This window comes from Odontesthes bonariensis, chromosome 21, assembly GCF_027942865.1.
Source record: "Odontesthes bonariensis isolate fOdoBon6 chromosome 21, fOdoBon6.hap1, whole genome shotgun sequence".
Classification (NCBI taxonomy): Eukaryota; Metazoa; Chordata; class Actinopteri; order Atheriniformes; family Atherinopsidae; genus Odontesthes; species Odontesthes bonariensis.
The window spans coordinates 2,361,559-2,377,287 of record NC_134526.1 but is presented as its reverse complement, the minus strand read 5'-3'; the positions used below and the strand labels follow the sequence as shown (position 1 = coordinate 2,377,287).

The 15,729-nt window shown below is 42.8% G+C and overlaps 2 protein-coding genes across 2 annotated transcripts in view; one reads left to right on the top strand and one right to left on the bottom strand.

The window, feature by feature from the left end:
- LOC142370785 (NLR family CARD domain-containing protein 3-like) overlaps positions 1-15,729 on the bottom strand; it is a 390,613-nt gene that overhangs the window by 249,229 nt on the left and 125,655 nt on the right. The gene's annotated exons all lie outside the window — the stretch shown is intronic.
- Positions 6,967-15,729, top strand: part of doc2a (double C2-like domains, alpha) — a 103,309-nt gene continuing 94,546 nt past the window's right edge. Inside the window, exon 1 of the mRNA XM_075453280.1 lies at positions 6,967-7,252. The gene's annotated coding sequence lies outside the window, so the exon portion shown is untranslated. The remainder of the gene's footprint in view (positions 7,253-15,729) is intronic.

The following is a 15,729-nucleotide window of genomic DNA, read 5'->3' as shown; positions in this document are numbered from 1 at the left end:
TGCGCCCCGTCTGACCCTCTGTGGCCGGCTGACTCCTTCTCGGACGTTGGGGCGGCGGTGTAATAAAGAGGGTTTTAGGATGAGACTGAGAGAGCAGAGTGTACATTTAAAAAAGCTGCAGCAGAATAAAGAAGAAACATACATCAGCCCACGATGCGCCAGATGGTCAGCTGACTCAAGCCCAAAAACATGTCATTTAATTTCAATTAAATTTCAAAGGATTTGGCCCAAATGCAGAACACACTCAGGAGGCTTATTGAGGGACTAGAATAGTGGAGAGGAACTGGACTGGAAACACTGGAGCGGGTCTTCAAAGAGGAGTTGATGGTTTGCCGCCAGGGGGAGATGAGTGGGCTCTGACTCCAGGAGGTTGTTGGTGGTCGAGACAAGGCGGCTTTGGAGGGTGAGCAAGGTGTGACTTGATGGAGGCTTTAAAGGGACAGTTCGCCTCTTCTGACATGAAGCTGTGTAACATCCCATATCAGCAGCATCATTTCTGAACATCTTCTTACCCCCTGCTGCGTCCTGTGAGCAGAGTTCCAGCCTCGTTTTGGTGTTGATGAAGGTAGTCCGGCTAGTTGGCTGGGGTTTAAAAAAATAAAGCGTTTTGCTTCTCAGAACAATATGCGTTCAACAGAGTAATACATGTGCATCACAAAATCGTTCTCCAGGAAAAAGTCAGACGACACAATCGCTTGGCCCTATTTTCTCTCCCTTGATATCAATGCGTCCAATGTAGACTGTGCACACCGAAGAGCAGACCGAGCAGTAAACACCGTAACAGGTGCAGCTATCGCTAGGTGGCTGGACGCATTGATTGAGCTTCATGTCAAAAGAGGCGAACTATACCTTTAAGGAGGGCTTCTCCAGGATGCTGCCACTGAGGAACCTCGGGAAGTGAGGGAAACTTGGAAACTGGTAACTTGACTTGAATAATGTTCTGAAACTGGAGACAGGAGCACGGGGCTCTGGCTGTGTTCGAAACCGCATACTTCTCCTATTAACTTTCTGAGTTACTATGCGAGTTTGAGTAAGCAGAAGTTCCCGGATGCAGACTAGATTCTCTGAAATGTTGGGTATGCATCATGAGGTTACTACTCATACTCAAACTACCCAAGATGCAACGTAACGTGACGTCGCCGATCGTCATTTCCTGTCAAAACGGCAGTTTCAAGCTAGCTACAACGAGGGTAGGTTCACTTCCTGTTTTCAAAACAAAAGCACCAATTGTATGGTAATGGCTTTCCCTGTGATAAAAGGCAACGGGTATTTTATTTTGTGAAAATAACCGGAAGTGCGTTGCTCACTGCGGCTAGCTTTAGTAGCGCCGAATTCGTGGGAACAAACTTGTAAACAGCCGGTATTTTGTCAGGTTTTCAACACGTTGGGGATCTAAACGACTACTTTCTCACCTGAAAATGTTTCAAATGTTGCTAAAGTTTACAGAGTTTAGAGCTTAAGGGAAATCAGCTTCAGGCCGGCTGATTTCAGCTCGGGCAGGAGTGAAATGCATTGTGGGTAAACGCTCTGCACACTGTCTGATTGATGAGTATGCAGTATGTAGTATGCAGTATGTAGTATGTGTAGTAGGTAGTATGTGTAGTATGTAGTATATGTAGTATGCAGTATGTAGTATGTGTAGTATGTAGTATATGTAGTATGCAGTAGGTAGTATGTGTAGTAGGTAGTATGTGTAGTATGTAGTATATGTAGTATGCAGTATGTAGTATGTGTAGTATGTAGTATATGTAGTATGCAGTAGGTAGTATGCGGTTTCGAACACAGCCTCTTTTAAGCCTCTCCTTAATCGGTCGTGATGGAAAACACCCGTCTCTCCCCAGCCTCTTCAAATTTCAGTGGATTTGGCAAAGATGGCTTCAGATTTGCTACCCTGAACCCGACCCAGAGAGCAGATCAGGATGGCTGATAGCTTCAGCTGAGAAAGTAAGTGAACCCAAAGCCGGCAGGCTGAAGGCATCTCTCCTGTTTTATCCATCCAGCTTTCCTCCCGCTGCCTTAAACACGATGTTTGCTCTGCTTCAGGAATGCACTCAGGTGATCCTCTGCCCTGATGCCTGAAGTATTCGCTGAGTCGTGCTTTGTGCGCCCTTCATCCTCTCCAGCCTCCTCTTCTCCTTCATGAGTTCAGTCCATCCGCTCACTGTTGTTATTTCCGGCTGCGGATAAGAGCAGCTAGTTAACTCTGCACACTCACATCAGGAAAATGAGTTTTCAGGCTGAGCAGAGCTGGTGCAGCAGTGAGCTTTCAGTGAAGGAAACTTCCACTCTGTGTCCATCAGGAGAAGAACAGCATGATTACCTTTATTAGGGCTGGGCAACGATTAAAATGTTTAATCTAATTAATCACCTGATTTCCCTGATAAATCACTATTAATTGCATTTGTACGCAGAATCCAAAAATGAATCCTAGCTTTGCTTATATTTCCTGCCTGTTGTTTGAGTGTTTGCTTTGCTTATATCTCCTGCCTGTTGTGTGAGTGCTTGCTTTGCTTATATTTCCTGCCAGTTGTGTGAGTGCTTGCTTTGCTTATATTTCCTGCCAGTTGTGTGAGCGCTAGCTTTGCTTATATTTCCTGCCTGTTGTTTGAGTGTTTGCTTTGCTTATATCTCCTGCCTGTTGTGTGAACGCTTGCTTTGCTTATATTTCCTGCCTGTTGTTTGAGTGTTTGCTTTGCTTATATCTCCTGCCTGTTGTGTGAACGCTTGCTTTGCTTATATCTCCTGCCTGTTGTGTGAACGCTTGCTTTGCTTATATTTCATGCCAGTTGTGTGAGTGCTTGCTTTGCTTATATTTCATGCCAGTTGTGTGAGTGCTTGCTTTGCTTATATTTCCTGCCTGCTGTGTGAGTGCTTGCTTTGCTTATATTTCCTGCCTGTTGTGTGAGTGCTTGCTTTGCTTATATTTCCCGCCTGTTGTGTGAGCGCTTGCTTTGCTTATATTTCCTGCCAGTTGTGTGAGTGCTTGCTTTGCTTATATTTCCCGCCTGTTGTGTGAGCGCTTGCTTTGCTTATATTTCCCGCCTGTTGTGTGAGTGTTTGCTTTGCTTATATTTCCTGCCTGTTGTGTGAGCGCTTGCTTTGCTTATATTTCCTGCCTGTTGTGTGAGCGCTTGCTTTGCTTATATTTCATGCCTGTTGTGTGAGCGCTTGCTTTGCTTATATTTCCCGCCTGTTGTGTGAGTGCTTGCTTTGCTTATATTTCCTGTCTGTTGTATGAGCGCTTGCTTTGCTTATATTTCCCGCCTGTTGTGTGAGCGCTTGCTTTGCTTATATTTCCTCCCTGTTGTGTGAGTGCTTGCTTTGCTTATATTTCCTGCCTGTTGTGTGAGGGCTTGCTTTGCTTATATTTCCTCCCTGTTGTGTGAGTGCTTGCTTTGCTTATATTTCATGCCTGTTGTGTGAGTGCTTGCTTTGCTTATATTTCCCGCCTGTTGTGTGAGTGCTTGCTTTGCTTATATTTCCTGCCTGTTGTGTGAGTGCTTGCTTTGCTTATATTTCCCGCCTGTTGTGTGAGTGCTTGCTTTGCTTATATTTCCTCCCTGTTGTGTGAGCGCTTGCTTTGCTTATATTTCCTCCCTGTTGTGTGAGTGCTTGCTTTGCTTATATTTCCTCCCTGTTGTGTGAGTGCTTGCTTTGCTTATATTTCATGCCTGTTGTGTGAGCGCTTGCTTTGCTTATATATCCTGCCTGTTGTGTGAGTGTTTGCTTTGCTTATATTTCCTGCCTGTTGTGTGAGTGTTTGCTTTGCTTATATTTCATGCCTGTTGTGTGAGTGTTTGCTTTGCTTATATTTCATGCCTGTTGTGTGAGTGCTTGCTTTGCTTATATTTCCCGCCTGTTGTGTGAGTGCTTGCTTTGCTTATATTTCCTGCCTGTTGTGTGAGTGCTTGCTTTGCTTATATTTCCTGCCTGTTGTGTGAGCGCTTGGTTTGCTTATATTTCCTGCCTGTTGTTTGAGTGTTTGCTTTGCTTATATTTCCTGCCTGTTGTGTGAGTGCTTGCTTTGCTTATATTTCCTGCCAGTTGTGTGAGTGCTTGCTTTGCTTATATTTCCTGCCTGTTGTGTGAGAGCTTGCTTTGCTTATATTTCCTGCCAGTTGTGTGAGTGCTTCCTTTGCTTATATTTCCTGCCTGTTGTGTGAGCGCTTGCTTTGCTTATATATCCTGCCTGTTGTGTGAGTGCTTGCTTTGCTTATATTTCCTGCCTGTTGTGTGAGAGCTTGCTTTGCTTATATTTCCTGCCTGTTGTGTGAGCGCTTGCTTTGCTTATATTTCCCGCCTGTTGTGTGAGTGCTTGCTTTGCTTATATTTCATGCCTGTTGTGTGAGCGCTTGCTTTGCTTATATTTCCTGCCAGTTGTGTGAGTGCTTGCTTTGCTTATATTTCCCGCCTGTTGTGTGAGCGCTTGCTTTGCTTATATTTCCTGTCTGTTGTATGAGCGCTTGCTTTGCTTATATTTCCCGCCTGTTGTGTGAGTGCTTGCTTTGCTTATATTTCCTCCCTGTTGTGTGAGTGCTTGCTTTGCTTATATTTCCTGCCTGTTGTGTGAGCGCTTGCTTTGCTTATATTTCCTCCCTGTTGTGTGAGTGCTTGCTTTGCTTATATTTCCTCCCTGTTGTGTGAGTGCTTGCTTTGCTTATATTTCATGCCTGTTGTGTGAGCGCTTGCTTTGCTTATATATCCTGCCTGTTGTGTGAGTGTTTGCTTTGCTTATATTTCCTGCCTGTTGTGTGAGTGTTTGCTTTGCTTATATTTCATGCCTGTTGTGTGAGTGTTTGCTTTGCTTATATTTCATGCCTGTTGTGTGAGTGCTTGCTTTGCTTATATTTCCCGCCTGTTGTGTGAGTGCTTGCTTTGCTTATATTTCCTGCCTGTTGTGTGAGTGCTTGCTTTGCTTATATTTCCTGCCTGTTGTGTGAGCGCTTGGTTTGCTTATATTTCCTGCCTGTTGTTTGAGTGTTTGCTTTGCTTATATTTCCTGCCTGTTGTGTGAGTGCTTGCTTTGCTTATATTTCCTGCCAGTTGTGTGAGTGCTTGCTTTGCTTATATTTCCTGCCTGTTGTGTGAGAGCTTGCTTTGCTTATATTTCCTGCCAGTTGTGTGAGTGCTTCCTTTGCTTATATTTCCTGCCTGTTGTGTGAGCGCTTGCTTTGCTTATATATCCTGCCTGTTGTGTGAGTGCTTGCTTTGCTTATATTTCCTGCCTGTTGTGTGAGAGCTTGCTTTGCTTATATTTCCTGCCTGTTGTGTGAGCGCTTGCTTTGCTTATATTTCATGCCTGTTGTGTGAGCGCTTGCTTTGCTTATATTTCCTGCCAGTTGTGTGAGTGCTTGCTTTGCTTATATTTCCCGCCTGTTGTGTGAGCGCTTGCTTTGCTTATATTTCCTGTCTGTTGTATGAGCGCTTGCTTTGCTTATATTTCCCGCCTGTTGTGTGAGCGCTTGCTTTGCTTATATTTCCCGCCTGTTGTGTGAGCGCTTGCTTTGCTTATATTTCCCGCCTGTTGTGTGAGTGCTTGCTTTGCTTATATTTCATGCCAGTTGTGTGAGTGCTTGCTTTGCTTATATTTCATGCCTGTTGTGTGAGCGCTTGCTTTGCTTATATTTCCTGCCTGTTGTGTGAGCGCTTGCTTTGCTTATATTTCCTGCCTGTTGTGTGAGTGTTTGCTTTGCTTATATTTCCTGCCTGTTGTGTGAGTGTTTGCTTTGCTTATATTTCCTGCCTGTTGTGTGAGTGTTTGCTTTGCTTATATTTCCTGCCTGTTGTGTGAGTGTTTGCTTTGCTTATATTTCCTGCCTGTTGTGTGAGTGTTTGCTTTGCTTATATTTCCTGCCTGTTGTGTGAGCGCTTGCTTTGCTTATATTTCCTGCCTGTTGTGTGAGTGCTTGCTTTGCTTATATTTCCTGCCTGTTGTGTGAGCGCTTGCTTTGCTTATATTTCCTGCCTGTTGTGTGAGCGCTTGCTTTGCTTATATTTCCCGCCTGTTGTGTGAGTGTTTGCTTTGCTTATATTTCCTGCCTGTTGTGTGAGCGCTTGCTTTGCTTATATTTCCTGCCTGTTGTGTGAGCGCTTGCTTTGCTTATATTTCCTGCCTGTTGTGTGAGTGTTTGCTTTGCTTATATTTCCTGCCTGTTGTGTGAGTGCTTGCTTTGCTTATATTTCCTGCCTGTTGTGTGAGCGCTTGCTTTGCTTATATTTCCTGCCTGTTGTGTGAGCGCTTGCTTTGCTTATATTTCCTGCCTGTTGTGTGAGCGCTTGCTTTGCTTATATTTCCCGCCTGTTGTGTGAGTGTTTGCTTTGCTTATATATCCTGTCTGTTGCAGCACCATGGCGTTACTCTCTGAGCTCCTGGAGCAGCAGATACCGGCACACAGCCGGTGGAAAAGCAAACAAAAGCAAAAAGGAAATTGTTTCTTGTTGGCTTCACAAGTCGAGAAGCACCGAGACGTGCCGCCTTTTATCTGCTCTCCCTTATCTCGCCTTTGGGCTTCTGCATTATGTTGCTGGAGCGATCCAAAGAGGATACACAGGCAGAGGTGTGAAGATGGAAATGAAAAAGTAATCTCAGGCTTCCCTCCTCCATTCGGCATGCATGGATGGGTGCACGGAGAGATGGTGTGTGGGTGGGTGGATGGGCAGCAGAGAGGAGAAGAAGTGGAGGAGGGAGGGTTGTAACGAGGGGTTCCTTCACCCAGGGACACCTCTCTGTCCGAGCCCGTGGAGGAGGATGGAGGAGGATGGAGATAAAGAGGGGCCGGGGCCACATCACGGACTCCCCTTCCTGTGTATCATTAGGCATCATTACGCACAAATTACACACAAAGAAGAAGAAAGACAGATGCTGCTGCCGGTGGCACGTTATTTAGCTATCTGCAGCCCGGGGTGAGAAGGGAGGATGGGGGGGAGGATGGGGGAGGACGGAGGGGAGGGGAGCTAATCTAATACATGTGTGGGGTGATTGCAGGCAGAGCCTCATAGCTGCTGACATTTCAGATGAATGTGGAGCTCAGCTGAAGGATATTAAACAGCGAGAAGCAGAAACAGAAGAGAAGCAGCGAGGTGGAAGGAGGAGAGAAGGAGTTAAAGTCCGAGTGTGTCACAGGGAGATCTCTCCCTCCTCCTCCTCCTCCTCCTCCTCCGACGGCTCGGCTGCGCTGCACCACCTGTTAGTGCGGACCCCTCGTGCACCGACTTGTTTGTGCAGGAATCTCCTCCACTCACACACTCAGAGGTAAGAAACCGCTGCTTTTTACTCCTTTCTTTCATGTCCTCACTTCCAGAAGCTTTCTGCTGCTCCGTCTCTGCCGGCTTCAGAGTCAGCGTCCTCTCTGCTTTAGGTGAAGCGTTCACAGCTGTAACATCTGCATATCTGCACATCTGTACAGCTGCAGGGAGGTTTAGGGCACTTTGTTAGCCAATTCGTCGTGGAGTTTTAGACTTTCCGCTGCGCTCTTTTCCAAGCTCTCATGTGGACGCTGGCACGTCTAATATGAATATCATCTGCACTCTTCACTTTTAAATTAATTAATTAATGATTATTTTTAATGGGTTTTTAATTTTTTTTTAAATTTTTATTATTATTTAAAAAAAAATGTATTACTTTTTAATGATTTTATTGCTTTCTTGTGATTTTATGTAGCTGTGAAGCACTTTGAATTGCCTTGTGTACGAATTGTGCTCTATAAATAAAATTGCCTTGCCTTACCTATTTAGACTTTACATATTCAGCCTGTTTCGTTAAGTTATTTACAGACAATGAAAAATATTTCACTGTTAAATAACTATAAAATATACGATTAAAATGTTTAATCTAATTAATCGCATGATTTCCCTGATTAATCACGATTAATCGCATTTGTACGCAGAATCCAAAAATGAATCCAAAAGTAGTGTATAGCTTTTAGCATTTAGCTTTATTTTAAATGTGCTGCCATATGAATGAAAGTGCCATAACATTTGTTGTGCAAACACACTTTTAACATCAGCATCTTTCTGTAGTTTTTATGTAGAAGCCTCGCTCCACTGTCTGTTTCCTTGAATGACTTGCTGCTATCAGTTGTGTGTTTTGCCTTTAAGTGATATTTTAGACTGGAACTACTACGCTGAGAAGACAATTCAACTTGGCAGAGTTTACAGATGACTTTGGTTCTGTCGACTCCGCCGTCTGGAAGAACTTTAACATGAAAATGGCCGAGTAAAAGTTCCGTACCCTTCTCCATGTTTGGTGGATCCGCCGATTACTTTCTTTTCCTGTTCCACAGCAGACAGCAGCAGACTTTTACAAAATAAAAGCCTGTGAGCAACAGACTTTTACAAAATAAAAGCCTGTGAGCAGCAGAATTTTACAAAATAAAAGCCTGTGAGCAACAGACTTTTACAGAATAAAAGCCTGTGAGCAACAGACTTTTACAAAATAAAATCCTGTGAGCAAGACTTTTACAAAATAAAAGCCTGTGAGCAACAGACTTTTACTAAATAAAAGCCTGTGAGCAGCAGACTTTTACAAAATAAAAGCCTGTGAGCAGCAGACTTTTACAAAATAAAAGCCTGTGAGCAACAGACTTTTACAAAATAAAAGCCTGTGAGCAAGACTTTTACAAAATAAAAGCCTGTGAGCAGCAGACTTTTACAAAATAAAAGCCTGTGAGCAAGACTTTTACAAAATAAAAGCCTGTGAGCAACAGACTTTTACAGAATAAAAGCCTGTGAGCAGCAGCCTTTTACAAAATAAAAGCCTGTGAGCAACAGACTTCTACAGAATAAAAGCCTGTGAGCAACAGACTTTTACAAAATAAAAGCCTGCGAGCAAGACTTTTACAGAATAAAAGCCTGTGAGCAGCAGACTTTTACAAAATAAAAGCCTGTGAGCAACAGACTTCTACAGAATAAAAGCCTGTGAGCAACAGACTTCTACAGAATAAAAGCCTGTGAGCAGCAGACTTTTACAAAATAAAAGCCTGTGAGCAACAGACTTTTACGATAATAAAATTGTAAAATTGACCCCGGTTCGAGTCCCGCATCAGACGAGCCTGTGCTGCGTGTTGTTCCCCCTCTCTCTGCCCCCTGCTTCCTGTCTCTCTGAACTTTCCATTAAAGGCACAAAAGCCCTCAAAACAATTTGTAAAAATTGTTGTAATTTAAAAAAATAAATAAAACCTGCGTTAATGCGCAATAAAATATTTATCGGCGTTAAATAATTAACGAGATAATAACGAGTTAACTCGCCCAGCTCTAATAAAATACCATTATAGTTTCAATTATTTCCTACTGAAAACTGGAGCTAATTCCACAAAATCTACCAGCATGTTTCTGTCACGTCTTTAATTTAATCCCAGAATGAATCTCCACAAATGAAAAAGAGAGTAAGTCTGTGTGGAGCTGCTTCATTCTGATGGATTACCTTCTGTTATCAAAGGGTTCAACTGTAATGAAGAGAGATTGTGTCGTTAATCTACATTTAATCTACATTTACAGCGATTCATTACGATGCTGAGCCGCCTGACATGTTAATGTAATGTCCATGTCAAAGAACAGGACTGTTTGCTTCCTGAAGCTCTCTCAGAGTTTCTCTTTGGACATTTTCTGCTTCTTCCCTCATCTTCAGTCCATTCCTTGTACCTGAAAATTAAATGATTAAACTGTTTTATGCCACTAGAAATGAATAATCTAGAAGCTCTTTGGGGGTTTTAGACTGGAATTAAGATTTGTTCCCATTTCTTTAGCTGCATGTGTGAAAAACAGCAAAGATAACACAGTGTGACAGACAGAAAACAGGATTTCTGCAGCAACAAGGTGATTCCCAAAGAGCTGTTAGCTGAAAACTTGGCATATCTCAGCATGGTGTGCAGTGTGTCCTTAAAACATTTGAGGAAACTGGACAAGTGGAGGACAGAAGAAGAAGTGTCAGGCCTAAAGAACTATCTACAGCAGATGAACAGGATCTGAAAGTGATGTCATTAAAACATTTGAGGAAACTGGACAAATTTTAAATTTAAATTTTTTTTAAATTTCTTAATTTTTAAATTTATATTTTTTAAGTTTTAAATTTTAACTTTTTTAATTTTTTAAATTTTTTAAAAATTTCATACTGTTTAAATTGTTTAAATTGTTTAAATTGTTTAATTTTTTTATTTCTAATTTTAATTTTAAATTTTAAATTTAAATTTTTTTTAAATTTCTTAATTTTAAATTTATTTTTTTTTAATTTCTATTTTTTAATTTTTAATTTTTTTTTAACTTTTTAAATTGTTTAATTTTTTTTATTTCTAATTTTAATTTTAAATTTAAAGTGTGATGACAGTTTGACAGAAGTGAATCCAGTCATTTGACTGTAATTAGAGAGTTGGAGGGGTGGTGGTGGAATAACACCACAGTCTGGTTTTAGGGTTAAATGTGAAACTGGTTAAAGGTTAAAGTTTACTCCCAGAGGCCTCTGCAAATGCAGGAGTTTTTTAAATTTTTTTTATTTTGAAATACGTGCTTTTATGTTGAAACCAGTAAAACAGGAAATAGCGCCGGTTAGCTTCACACCTGTAGCGGTGATGTTACCTGCTGGTTTATCTTTATTCCTCCATGCTTTTACAATAATAAAACCTGCGTTAATGCGCAATAAAATATTTCTCGGCGTTAAATAATTAACAAGTTAACGCGATAATAACGAGTTAACTCTAGATATAATCTATCTAAAGTGCATGGTCAGAACTCTAAAAGACGACATGTTGTGTCTCCACATTCATTAATGTGCTGACAACCTCTCTGAGGAATTTGATTGGTTTTTCAGACGCCATCATCTCTCTCTGATTGCATCGGCAGTGTTTGAGAAAGTGAAACACAGCCTGCAGTCAGCCACAGAAATAAATAGCTCGACCTCTTTTACCTCTTTATGAGTCCTGCTCTATTGTTTGGGATCTGAAGCTCTGCAGCTGGGAACAGAAGCAGATCCTCAGCTCTGAGTTTATTCTCTTATCAGGCACATAAATCCAGCTTGTGGGCCACTTGTAGGGATTTTATGAAAGATTTGACAGAAAGATGGCGTCCCTACAGGTGCCGGCGGCGTCTCCTTCAGCTCATTAAATTCCTCGGAGCAGCTTTAGTCGAGATGAAAACTTATTTATTGCTGTGTTCAGATCTGAAGTTCTTCACTGTTTAACCGTAAAATCTATTCATGAGAGGCGCATCCATCCATCATCCTCCTCTTATCTGAGGTCAGGAGGAGCTCGCCGGGTGGGAGGAGCTCGGGCAGTGGGAGGAGCTCAGCCAGTGGGAGGAGCTCGGGCAGTGGGAGGAGCTTGGCCAGTGGGAGGAGCTCAGACAGTGGGAGGAGCTCGGCCAGTGGGAGGAGCTCTGCCAGTGGGAGGAGCTCCGGCAGTGGGAGAAGCTCGCCGGGTGGGAGGAGCTCGGCCAGTGGGAGGAGCTCAGCCAGTGGGAGGAGCTCGGCCAGTGGGAGGATCTCAGTCAGTGGGAGGAGCTCGGCCAGTGGGAGGAGCTTGGGCAGTGGGAGGAGCTCGGCCAGTGGGAGGAGCTCGGACAGTGGGAGGAGCTCGGCCAGTGGGAGGAGCTCGGGCAGTGGGAGGAGCTCAGTCAGTGGGAGGAGCTCGGGCAGTGGGAGGAGCTCGGGCAGTGGGAGGAGCTCAGTCAGTGGGAGGAGCTCGGGCAGTGGGAGGATCTCAGTCAGTGGGAGGAGCTCGGGCAGTGGGAGGATCTCAGTCAGTGGGAGGAGCTCGGACAGTGGGAGGAGCTCGGCCAGTGGGAGGAGCTCGTTAGTGTGGCAGGTGATTTTATTTGAACTACAAGCTTTCAGATTCAAAGAGCAAGCAAAGAGGAAGTGAAAAATGTGAAATTAATGATTTATATCTGATATTTGAAGTCCAAATATCATCTTTCGGCTCCCATTTTTCAGCCAAAGACTCAATAAAATGATCCTGAAAGATGAATTTGTGCATGTTTACAACAGGTGGTTGTGAGTTTGGGGAAGTAGTTCAGCTTTAGATCTGCAAGTTTACTGACTGACATCATGCTAATGCCATGTGCTCCCCTTCCTCCTCAGAACCTTTTACCCCTTCCTCTGCTTCAGATAAACCCCGAACACACGGCCCCGGCTCTGATTTGCATGCAGCTGTTGGCTGGTGTGAATTATAATGTGACTCGAGCTTCTGAAATCCCACAGAGAAGCAGAGGAACTTGGCAGAGGAGGCGAATGTTTTCTGTTTTCTGCAGGTTTAATGAGACAATGAATCTGAGGACAGAGGCAGGTTCGGGCAACTAAACTGAGAGTGGAGATAATCTGGGAGAATATATGTGATATACCAGAAGTGGAAGCAGTTTTCACTGTTTCCTGTGGACCTGATCACAGAAAAGGAAGAAGATGGGCTGGGATGTGAGGCCCTGTAACACCAGTTAGATGTTTAAAGGTGTCAGAATGACCTTTTTAACAATTTGACACCATTTTCTGAGCTCTTATTGAGACGTTTGAGACACTTTGGTCTGAACACCTGCTGGTTTAAAGGGATATTTCGCCTCTTCTGACATGAAGCTCTATGACATCCCATATCAGTAACATCATTTCTGAACATCTTCTTACCCCCTGCTGCGTCCTGTGAGCAGAGTTCCAGCCTCGTTTTGGTGTTGATGAAGGTAGTCCGGCTAGTTGGCTGGGGTTTAAAAAATAAAGCGTTTTGCTTCTCAAAACAATATGCGTTCAACAGAGTAATACATTTGCATCACAAAATCGTTCTCCAGGAAAAAGTCAGACCTCACAATCTCTTGGACCTATTTTCTCTCCCTTCGTATCACCTGCTGGCTCCATAACCTGGGCTCAGATAAGAGGAGGATGATGGATGCATGGCTGTGTTCGAAACCGCCTACTATTCCTACTAACTTTAACTTTTTTTAAGTTCCCAGATGCATACTAGATTCTCCGAAATGTTGGGTATGCATCATGAGGTTACTACTCATACTCAAACTACCCAAGATGCAACGTAATGTGACGTCGCCGATCGTCATTTCCTGTCAAAACGGCAGTTTCAAGCTAGCTACAACGAGGGTAGGTTCACTTCCTGTTTTCAAAACAAAAGCACCAATTGTATGGTAATGGCTTTCCCTATGATAAAAGGCAACGGGTATTTTATTTTGTGAAAATAACAGGAAGTGCGTTGCTCACTGTGGCTAGCTTTAGTAGCACCGAATTCGTGGGAACAAAATTGTAAACAGCCGGTATTTTGTCAGGTTTTCAACACGTTGGGGATCTAAACGACTACTTTCTCACCTGAAAATGTTTCAAATGTTGCTAAAGTTTACAGAGTTTAGAGCTTAAGAGAAATCAGCTTCAGGCCGGCTGATTTCGGCTCGGGCAGGAGCGAAATGCATTGTGGGTAAACGCTCTGCATACTGTCTGATTGATGAGTATGCAGTAGGTAGCATGTAAGTATGTAGTATGTGGTATGTAGTATGTAGCATGTGGTATGTGGTATGTTGTATGTAGTATGTAGTATGTGGTATGTAGTATGTAGTATGTAGTATGTGGTATGTGGTATGTGGTATGTAGTATGTAGTATGTAGTATGTGGTATGTGGTATGTAGTATGTAGTATGTGGTATGTGGTATGTAGTATGTAGTATGTAGCATGTGGTATGTGGTATGTTGTATGTAGTATGTGATATGTGGTATGTGGTATGTAGTATGTAGTATGTAGTATGTGGTATGTGGTATGTAGTATGTAGTATGTAGTATGTGGTATATGGTATGCGGTATGCGGTATGTGGTGTGTAGTATGTGGTATGTAGTATGCAGTATGCAGTATGTAGTATGTGGTATGTGGTATGTAGTATGTATTATGCAGTATGCAGTATGCAGTATGTAGAATGTATTATGCAGTATGCAGTATGTAGTAGGCGGTTTCGAACACAGCCTCAGACTGTATTCCTTCTTGCATCAGTTTCTTCGTCACATAGATAAAAAAAACTGCACATCAGGATATAATGGTGGAGGTTCTGAGGAGGATGTGTGGAGAATTAGCTGTGGGTTGTTTCCTGCACTTTCTGTGCAGCACAGTGAGAACGGAGGAGGGTTGAATACCTCCTGCAGCAGAAGGCAGCGCTCAGTTCAGCAGGCAGAGAGATGAAGCTTTAGCTGCAACTTTAAACTGAAAAATCACCGACTAAACAAACGTATTCACAGCAGCAGGGGCTCCATTTAGCTGGTTTTACTCCTTCTAAACTGGGACTGGACTGGTTCGTCTTTGGTGTGTTTCAGGGTTCATTTGGATCATAAGAGCAGTCAGCACAAAAACACATGAAAACCCAGGTGTTATGTAAAGTTAACCCTCCTTGTTGTCCTGCGGGTCCAAAGTGACCCACGACCATGTTTAGCTGTAGCAAAAATACCTTAAACTATCTTTTTCCAACTTGAAATGTTATGACTTTTCCTAAAGGGACCCCATCATTAGAAAAAGTCACACTTTATTTTTGTTTATGTTTCCATGTGGGCTGTACACCACTAGGGTACAAAGATTGTCTTATGGGTCATTTTTGACCCGTGAATTATAAAAACATTTAAACAGCAGAAAATAGTTCATTGTTTTTTTCCCCTTTCAATGTAATTAATTCAGAAGTAATTACTTCACATTTATATAATAGCAATAATAAGCCTTTATTATGTAAAAGAAAACTGAGAAAACAAGAAAACTGTTGGTCCAACTGACCAAAAAAAAAATAAAAAGTGTAATCCTGAAAACTGCTGATTTTCTTTTTGTATTGTGTAACAAAAACTACATGATAAAAAATATATTGAATTGAGTTGAATAGATCAATAACAGGTGGCTTCATCATACAAAATAGATTTTGGATTTAAAATTCAATTAAGTTGCTTTATTTTGGGGCTTTGGTAGGGCGGGGCATTATTGACCCGTAGGACAAAGGGAGTAAACACAATGTTAAGGCAGGATAAGGGTTAACTGATGTTCGGGCGTTCCAGGGAACAAAGATCTGTACATAATAAAAGTTTTAATCCCTTTTTCTAATATAATGGCAGCAAAGGGAACAAACCTCGGCTGCTTCATTCAGACGGCATCAGTTCTATGAAGAGGGAACTGGATAATCATGGAGAACCAGCGGCGGTTCCTTCATAGGGGCCATTTGTGCGACGCACCACCAAACACAGAGTTTTTTTTTTTTTTAAATCTAGTTGCTAAGGTGGGACTGATCTACTGTAGGCAAACTGGTTGTATATGTCATTGTCCAATCAGATTAAGGTCGCGCCTGGTGTTGCCACGCCCATTTGGGGCGATTTCTGTCAGGGTCGCATTTGCACCAGGAAGCTCCCATTGACTGGTCTAGAAATCTAGACGCCCCTAGCGACCGCAAATTGAATTTGCTCCGGGGCTAGTCTTGTCACTTGTGGTCGTTTTGCGAGGCTGAAAATCGAAACTTAATCGGGCCAATCAAATGGTGAGGAGCGGGGTCGGAGGCCGGGCTACCTAGTGATGACAGAGGTGCGACGTTTCAGTGTGTAGTTCCAGAGAGAGGTAAACAGTGGCTGCGCCCAGCCAACAGTCTTTCCATTTGGCTTTGGCAGCGACTCTAGAAGATTTAAATATACATTTTTCTTTGCGAGACGAACAGATTACTGCACTTAAAGGGGAACTGCAGTATTTTCAACATTAAGCCTCTTTTCTGAGTCGTCTGCGATGTTTTAGAACCCCCCTCACCGCTT